General features: G+C 30.9%; 1 long non-coding RNA gene and 1 other non-coding gene across 4 annotated transcripts; both read right to left on the reverse strand.

The window, feature by feature from the left end:
• LOC145035148 (uncharacterized) lies at window positions 1–3,906 on the reverse strand. Of its 3 annotated transcripts, none has more exons than XR_013678318.1 (3): window positions 3,625–3,906; window positions 1,016–3,148; window positions 1–750 (listed from the first exon to the last, which is right to left on the reverse strand). It is a non-coding gene; the product is annotated as an uncharacterized LOC145035148 (long non-coding RNA). The 3 variants fall into 3 exon arrangements; XR_013678319.1 differs by having other exon boundaries at window positions 1,016–1,500; window positions 1,612–3,906; XR_013678317.1 differs by having other exon boundaries at window positions 1,016–3,906.
• Window positions 3,425–3,520, reverse strand: LOC145038026 (small nucleolar RNA snoR31/Z110/Z27). The gene has a single exon (XR_013679129.1). It is a non-coding gene; the product is annotated as a small nucleolar RNA snoR31/Z110/Z27 (small nucleolar RNA).
• Window positions 3,907–8,446: the final 4,540 nt, after the last annotated feature.

An 8,446-nucleotide genomic window follows, 5' to 3' on the forward strand; every position in this document is an offset into this window, starting at 1 on the left:
TGAAATAAACTCAAATCAATAAAGAAAAACCAGAAAATCAAAATTCCACCTTTTACAAATAAAGTCCAATGCAAACTACTATAAAAAAAACAAATAAAACCCATAAAACATAAAGATATGACTCATTTTTTAGCTTCGTTCATCATCGTTCTTAAAAAGATCTTCCGCATCTTCATTGAAGAACTAAAAATTGTCCTAGCATCGGTTTGATTACGCGACAAATATATAAAAGCATCTGCAAATTCATCGACATCCAAACCCATCAACTCTAACTCTTTCTCGATTTCCTCACCTGTATAGTTACGAGATTTGTTCCATTACTTCATAACACCAATGATTTCTTTAAATGTTTGCATAATATTGTATTCAAAAGATTCTGGTTGAGGTTCAGGTTCAGCTACTACAACATCTTCACCTTGAAGTTTCCTTTCTAGTTTTGTTTTTTTTACTCTTCAGCTTCTTGGCTTTTAAACTCCTATCGGGTGAAACATATATTGCTAACACTATTTGAATGTCCTCATCATCATCTTTGTATTCATTCTCAAAAATTACATCCTTATTTGCTATTAGTTCATCCACATCAATAATTTTTTCTACTTTAATTTCTATGGGTTTGCTTAACCGAGCGTTTTTTTTTTCTTTTGTTGTTTACGCTTTTGATCTCGATGCTCTATCATCTGAAAATAACATCATCAATTGATCATAGTTTAAATTTTTTTTGGTCTTCAATGCAGCTGCTTCAGGGTTTGCCTGTTTATAAACAAACCCAAACATTAACTAATAAAGTTAATGGTAAATAAGTCATATAAAAAAATAAATCAAACGTAAAACCAACACGTATATTAATTAATTGTTCCCATACTTTTTCCTCTGCTTCAATGTATTTTGTTTGAGAATTTCATGAGTACCCACTCAATGAAGAACCCCGATACATATCATACCATTTACTAAAATTACCATTTAAAGTTTTCATTCAGTTTTTTAAGATTGTACAGGGAGGATATGGAAGACATACCTAATCAGATTGACGAATAGGCTAGCAGGGATGAAAATACGCTAGCAGGGACAACAGTAGAGAACTTGATAAGACAAAATCGTTTCTGTAGGGAGGTATTGATTATGCGGCTACTTGATTTTATAAATAAAGTTGTGGGTATATTGGTCTGCAAAATTTACAATGCATGTATCCTTCCAATTTTCTTCCAAAATCTACCCAAATTAGGAAGAGAATTTGGAAGGAAAACGGAGCTTCAAAATCCTTTACCTCCCCTTGCTTTATTTCAACAATTTAAACTTGAGAACAAGGTTTTCCGTCCACATCCATCCCCTCACCTCACCTCCACATCCTTCTGTTTCCATCCGTAAGTTCAACACGGGAACAAGCTGGAAGAACAATCGCTATAAGATACTGCATAGTTTCTCTTCACGTTCAGAGTTGTGCTTCTTCTCTATGGAGTTGCTTACAAGGATCCATCTCCAAAACTCATTTGACACTCCCCTCTACAAAGTATAGCAATCATCTCATGCGCTTTCGTTTAATTATACTAAGTGTCTTATTCTATTTGAGTAATTTTGCAGTTTAATATCTTTTAGCCCCCAACGATGACTTACTCAAGGTTAATATTGTAAGGCTGAACGGAGTGGATGTGCTAGGAACAGTCATTAGGCTCGCTAAATGATGATGAACACCTCCCCCTAGCGCTCACTAGGAGGCTCACTAAGAGTGGCAGGTTAGGTCTTTGGCGAAATGTGAGGGAAGGCATAGGATGAATGTGATTGGTGGGTTGCAACTTGAACGGATCCATCTTTAAATCAAAAATCACTTTATAAGTCAAACCTTTTTTGGGAAAATTGCTTGTTGAAGCTGTGAATTCGTACTTATTTACCAAGGTTTAGATAAGAATTAAACACACGTAAGTCTGAAACAGAAGAAGATCAGCAAACATGGAAGAAAGAAACGCAAACAAGGCCAGAAAGGTTTTTTTTAAGGAAAATTGCTTTTCAACCAAGCTTTTATTAAGACAAAAAAACGAAAAATGATTACAAAACATTAAAAAACAAACCCCTATTTAATGGAAAAGAATCATTCTAATTTAAATTGATTACTACTTTTTATGCATACAATTCCTACCCAATAAAATTATAACAAGTTTTTATACCTACAAATATTCCTACCGAATAAAATTATAATAAATATCATCTTTCCATATTTTTTAAACTAAATCATTAAGACTATTTTAGGAATATATCAAATACAATTAAATTAAATGGTGATTTGTCATAATTTTAGTGGATAGGAATAATTGTAGGAAGCAATTTAATTTCTCAATTCAAAAACATAAAAAAAAAATTAGAAAGTTTCCCAAATAGCACATGGAATTTTTGTCCCCAAATCTAAATTAAGCCATCAAGTTTCACAATTTCTTTTTTAAAATAAAAACATTTTTTACCTAAATGCTACTCCTAGCAAATTGCTAAGAATTAAGTGTCAAGAGAGAAAAAGAAAAATGAAGTTACTGAAAAAGATACTTGGTCAAATTTAAGATTATAAAAATTCTTAGTAGTTACTTGAGAGTTGAAAATGAATTGTCATCAGTTCTAATCATCTTTCCGAATTTAACATTGATGAAAGATTATGCATTTTGTGATTTTGAGTAGATGAATTTGATATTCTAGATTTGTGTGGGAACAAGGCAAAGTATACAACCATGTCTCCTCTTAAGGAGATTTTGGATGTTATTCATGTGCATTTAGGTTCGTGTAACATGTTTACTCTAGTGTCAAAACCTAGATTCGCTAGTTAAGATCAACTGGGTTTGATATGATACTTGGGATGTAAATTTACGTCGTTATTTAACTTTGATAATGGACTATTTTGAAGTAAGTACATTGGAAAAGTATACGCAGTCGTATCACCTATATAGGGACGAGACCAAACCGATATCCAGAAGCCCCATCAATTTCTACAGAACACTTCAAATTCCACAACTACAATAGGAGAGAAAGATATACATCACAGATTATAACAATAATCTAACTGTATTACTATTACTTCAATGACAGCTTGTTCATTATTCAACTTTTATTCCGGTATGCATTCGTTTTTTCTCTAGAGTATTTCTCATTGATCTGACCTGTATGATCTGGGCTGAAATCGTACAGTATTCATGTGTAAAAATATAAATATAAACTTAATCGTTATAAACTAAAATCATAAATGACTAAATAAATAAATATGTAAAATAAACTAAACGACAAAATATGTATGAACGATAAACGATTCAGGACAAAATATGTACACTAAGTCATTAATCCCTCAATATAATTTTTTTGATAATAAGCTTCGCAATATTGATGTTAAAATTTTTATAAATCTAATCGGAGAAAACGATCTGCAATGGATACAAATTTGTATAATGAAATCATCAAAATCAGAAACAAAAAATGCTTTCTCATACACAGCATTGTCAAACTGTGTCAGAAGGTGTCCTAAGATTTTTCTGATTTCATCATCTTTGATGATTTCAATTCTCGCATCCACGCACAATCTCAAAATAAATAATCAAAAGCAACATAAATCAACACATGACTAAAGAGTATATAAAAAAGAAGATTGAAACAAACCAAATATTATGATCAGAAAGAACGTAGCAAGGAGATATCGGGATCATTTGATATTAAATCATCTCCGCTCCATTATCCTCATCTCATAAAAAATCGAATTTTAAAAACAGAAACGTAAGCCCTATTAAGTCGGCGATAGATTTCTTCTAGGGCTTGAAAAAAGGAAGAGGTGGGAATGAAACTGAATAGGATGGAGAGATAGGAGAAGAAAGGCTAGTTTTATAGTGGAAATTGTTATAAAACCCTAGCGGTAGATTAGATTTGCAGCCGCTATAATATGGTGTTTGGTTGAATGTATATTGTTGTCCTTCGTCAGGATTAGGGTTTTATATTTTGGTGTTTGGCACTTTGCTTTTTTATAAAAATCTAAAATCGAAAATAATTTTTCTATAGGTTTAAATATATATTTAAAAAAAAAATAGAAACATGATACATCACCCTAGGATGTTTTGCATATTTACTTATTTAGTCACTTAAGTATTTTTCATGCTTTATGAGGGAACAAAATAGTTATTGACATGTTCATTTGATCACATAACCTTAAACAACCGGTTAAATGTGACATGTAACCATTTATTTTTGTTGACCTGCCTCGTCAACAGTTGATGCAGTGAAATTTTTAATAAAAATAATTCCAAATAAACCAACTCAACTGCTTCTTCTCCACCTCGTTTGTGCTTTTCTCCACAAAGCTTCTTCTTGTATTTATCTATACCAACTTCTAATCGAGACTTTTGGAGGATGCATGTATGCTTGATTCACAATTAAACTTAGGTTAGGGTTTAAGGATTAACAAACCAAAACCAAAGGGGGGAACAGACAAAAACACCATGTCTAATAAGTGGAAACATAAATATCACCATACAACTGATCAATACAACCCTGAAAGCATAAAATTTTGGATCCAACCTCCTCCTCCTCGCAACAAACGTCATAAGGTACCCATTGTTTACTACCTCACTCGTAATGGCCACCTCGAACATCCTTATTTCATGGAGGTTCCTATCTTATCCTCTGAAGATGTTTATCTTCGATGTAATCTTTAATTTTTTAACACAGTGAACAATATGTATTCTAGTTATTGAAGTTTGTTTCGAAATTTTAGATGCAAACGATTAGTTCTCTTCGTGGAGAAGAATGGTTGCATTGTACTCCTGGTCTTCTAAAAGATTAGTAATACTTATGATTTCATATTGTAATCACTATCATGATTCATGAACAGAGAAATTGAATTGGATTGATTTAATTTCTATGGTCTAGGAGTTATAAAAACGGATTCGTCTGGCATGATTTACCAAAGAATGGTTTTATTTACCTGGCGCACAACCAGGTGTATATTCTGAAAGGATCGAAACTCTTTGACGTCCCAGGTGGTGATGTTTAGTTCCACTCCAAATCCGATGAAAATGTTTCATACATCTTGAAAAGATCATCGTCTTTCGAGACATTAAAATCTATCATCGAGTTTGATTTCTCAGTCGGTAATTGGTTTCGACGGTCAAAGAAAGAGAAGTTAAAATTGATTTGCAGATTTTGGTGGTTAGAATGATACCAAGTCATCATGCTTATTGTAAATGAATCAAAAAGATTTGAATTGATGTTCAAAGTCTAATTTGTTGAATGTCAAAGTTCACATCTTGTTGTTGCGTTCTTGTATCAGTAAATGGGGAAGAAGACAATAGAGTGCTAAAGAATTGAAAGAGAAGGAGGAATTTTTTTGACTTTTTTCAAAGTCAATGTAATGGAACAATGTCTATATATGGCAAAAGGGTAACCGGGTTATCCCTTCATTTTATCAAAAGTGACCAAATTGATTTGACAAAAATAACTTTAATGATCTAAAAAACATGGAAAATACTTAAATGACTGAATGGGCAAATATGCAAAACATTATAGGGTTAATGTGTCATTTTCCCTAATATTTATTAATACGTACAAAAATTAGGGAAAGTTTGAAATTCGTATTTTATATTTATATAATTTATATTTAATTTTATTTTATGTTATAATTTAAATATAACTAGTGTGTGAAACATAGTGAACCATAGGTCACATTATTTGTTGTTTTTCTTGTCTTCGTTTTCAAAATGGTAAATGCATTTAATTGTTACTGTTGTGTATTTTACACTTAAGAATGTAGGAAGAGCATGTTTTAAATGGTACTAAATATATGATCACTACTTCCACTACTGGATCGGTTGTATAATTAGTGTATATGATAAAGTTCGTTTCCATTACATAAGTTAATGTTTTATATCTGTCCTGCAAATTGTGAAGATGAGGGCTTAGGAAATTTGGAACTCTTCTTATTTATGAAATATGGGACAAGAACTACATGTTTTGAAATTGTTGTTTTATTGTCTTTGTTTTCAAAATGGTAAATGCATTTAATTATTATTGTTGTGTATTTTACACTTAACAGTGTAGGAAGGGTATGCTTTAAATGGTATTGAATATATGATAATTGCTTCCACTAGTGGAACGGATGTATAATTAGTGTATCTATTAAAGTTCGTTTCCATTACATAAGTTAATGTTTTATATTTGTCCTGCAAATTGTGAAGACGAGGGCTTAGGAAATTGGGAACTCTTCTTATTTCTGAAATATGGGACAAGAACTACATGTTTTGAAATTGTTGTTTTTCTCGTCTTTGTTTTCAAAATGGTAAATGCATTTAATTATTAGTGTTGTGTATTTTACACTTAAGAGTGTATGAAGGGTATGCTTTAAATGGTACTGAATATATGATAATTACTTCCACTAATGGAACGGTTGTATAATTAGTGAATCTGATAAAGTTTGTTTCCATTATATAAGTTAATATTTTATATTTGTTCTGCAAGTTGTGAAGATGAGGGCTGAGGAGATCTGAAACTCTTCTCATTTCTGAAATAATGGACAAGAACTACATGTTGTATAATAGAATGCAATGAACTTGTCAAACGGGCAATCTAAAGGATGAAAGTTTGGTTCTACTGGAACGAAGATCAAAGTCACGATTTCCCTATGACAAAAGTTGAAAAAGACATATTGTAGGGAGAAATTTCGTAATTTATTCTAATGAAAAAAACCTGAAAAGATGGAGCACGGGATATGGGAAGATGTGTCTCAAGTATCATCAGGTGGAGTTTTTAATGAGAAAGGCATGTCCATATGAAAATTCTAAGTCATATGATTCATGAAGGCTGAGAACGTAGAAATCTCTTTTGAAAAGAATGATATCTCCTTGTTTGTCCTCCTTCCAATTGTTTAGTTGTTTTTCTGTTATCATCTGACATTTGAGTTTCATATCAATTTTATTTATTATTTCAATTTAATGGATAACATTTTCTCTCGCTCTCTCTCTCTCTCTCTCTCTGTCTCTCTCTCTCTCTCTCTCTCTATATATATATATATATATATATATATATATATAGAGAGAGAGAGAGAGAGAGAGAGAGAGAAAGTGGTACGTCAAATCAAATGCGAGCTTAAAATCGAATCATGTTAATATAATGTTTGAAAAGAATGCATGAAGTTACAGTTTAAAAAACTTAAAAGAATGGCGTTGTACTTCAAAAAAATGTTAGAACTGGTAGCAAACTAAACCAATAATAGCATTATACTTTAAAAAACTAAAAAAAAAATTGGCTTTATTCTTTAAAAATGTCATAGTTTGTAGCAAACTAAGCCTTTAATAGCATTATACTTTAAAAAAAATGGTAACATACTTTACAAAAATGTCAGAACTTGTAGCAAACTAATCCCATAATAGCAGTATACTTTAAAAAAACTAAAAAGAATAGTATTATACTTTTAAAAAATAGCATTGTTCTACAAGAAAGTACCTTCTTCGGAGAAAGGTAGTATAACAGTTCCAAAGAAATATATAATTGGTTGGGCAACTTAGACTATTAGTGTGAGAAACAGGAATAACCAACAGAAAGATGTTGTTTTAGTTAAATAGTTTTAAAACTGTTTTTGAATATTTTATGATTAGAAAAGCAATAAATGGTAATTCTGTCATTATTAGTTTCTATATGCTTTCTGTAATTTGTTTTCATGTGTGGATAAATCTATGTTACCCAAGATAATTGTATGTTCTTAGGTTTAGGTTATAATACTTATAGTTAGTTTGATGAGTGAGTTTTTCATTTAAATTAAACTGCTTACTACTTTTTATGCATATAAATATTCCTACCCATTAAAATTATGACAATTGTCATCATCATTCCATATTTTTAACTATCTTATTAAGATTGTATTATAAATATATCAATTAAAATTAAATTGAATGGTGGAATGATGACACTTTTCATAATTTCACGGACAAAAATCATATCAAGCAAGCTTTCATAAGTTGTACATGTGCATTAAAATTTATACTATTAGCTCCAGTAGTTTTGAGAGACAAACTGTAAGTTAACATTTGTATATATTTATAATATGTTACTATATAAATGTTCCCCAAAACAAACATACTCGTTAAACGCATAAAATACTGTTTTGCATGTTAAGAGATTTTTGCGAAAGAGTTTGATTTTCATGAACCTTCAATACTATCTAACTTTTGTTTCTTGTATGTTTAGTGGGGCAAGAGAAGACATTAAATATATTATTTTGGAGAAGATCAATTCAAGTCCATTCTATAACAACCAACATAAGAAAAATGAAAGAGAATATTAAGGAATTGAAAGAGTTTAATGGTAAATGGTGGTGTAGTCAATTACTATATTGTTCTTGGTCTTCTGCATTGATAACGTTTAACTAATAAAATCCACCATGCAAACACCTACATAACTTATGCAATCAAATACTCTTATTTGTTTTTAGTTCATGAAC

The sequence above is a fragment of the Lactuca saligna genome, chromosome 3 (genome assembly GCF_052625555.1).
Source record: "Lactuca saligna cultivar CGN05327 chromosome 3, ASM5262555v1, whole genome shotgun sequence".
NCBI classification, from domain to species: Eukaryota; Viridiplantae; Streptophyta; class Magnoliopsida; order Asterales; family Asteraceae; genus Lactuca; species Lactuca saligna.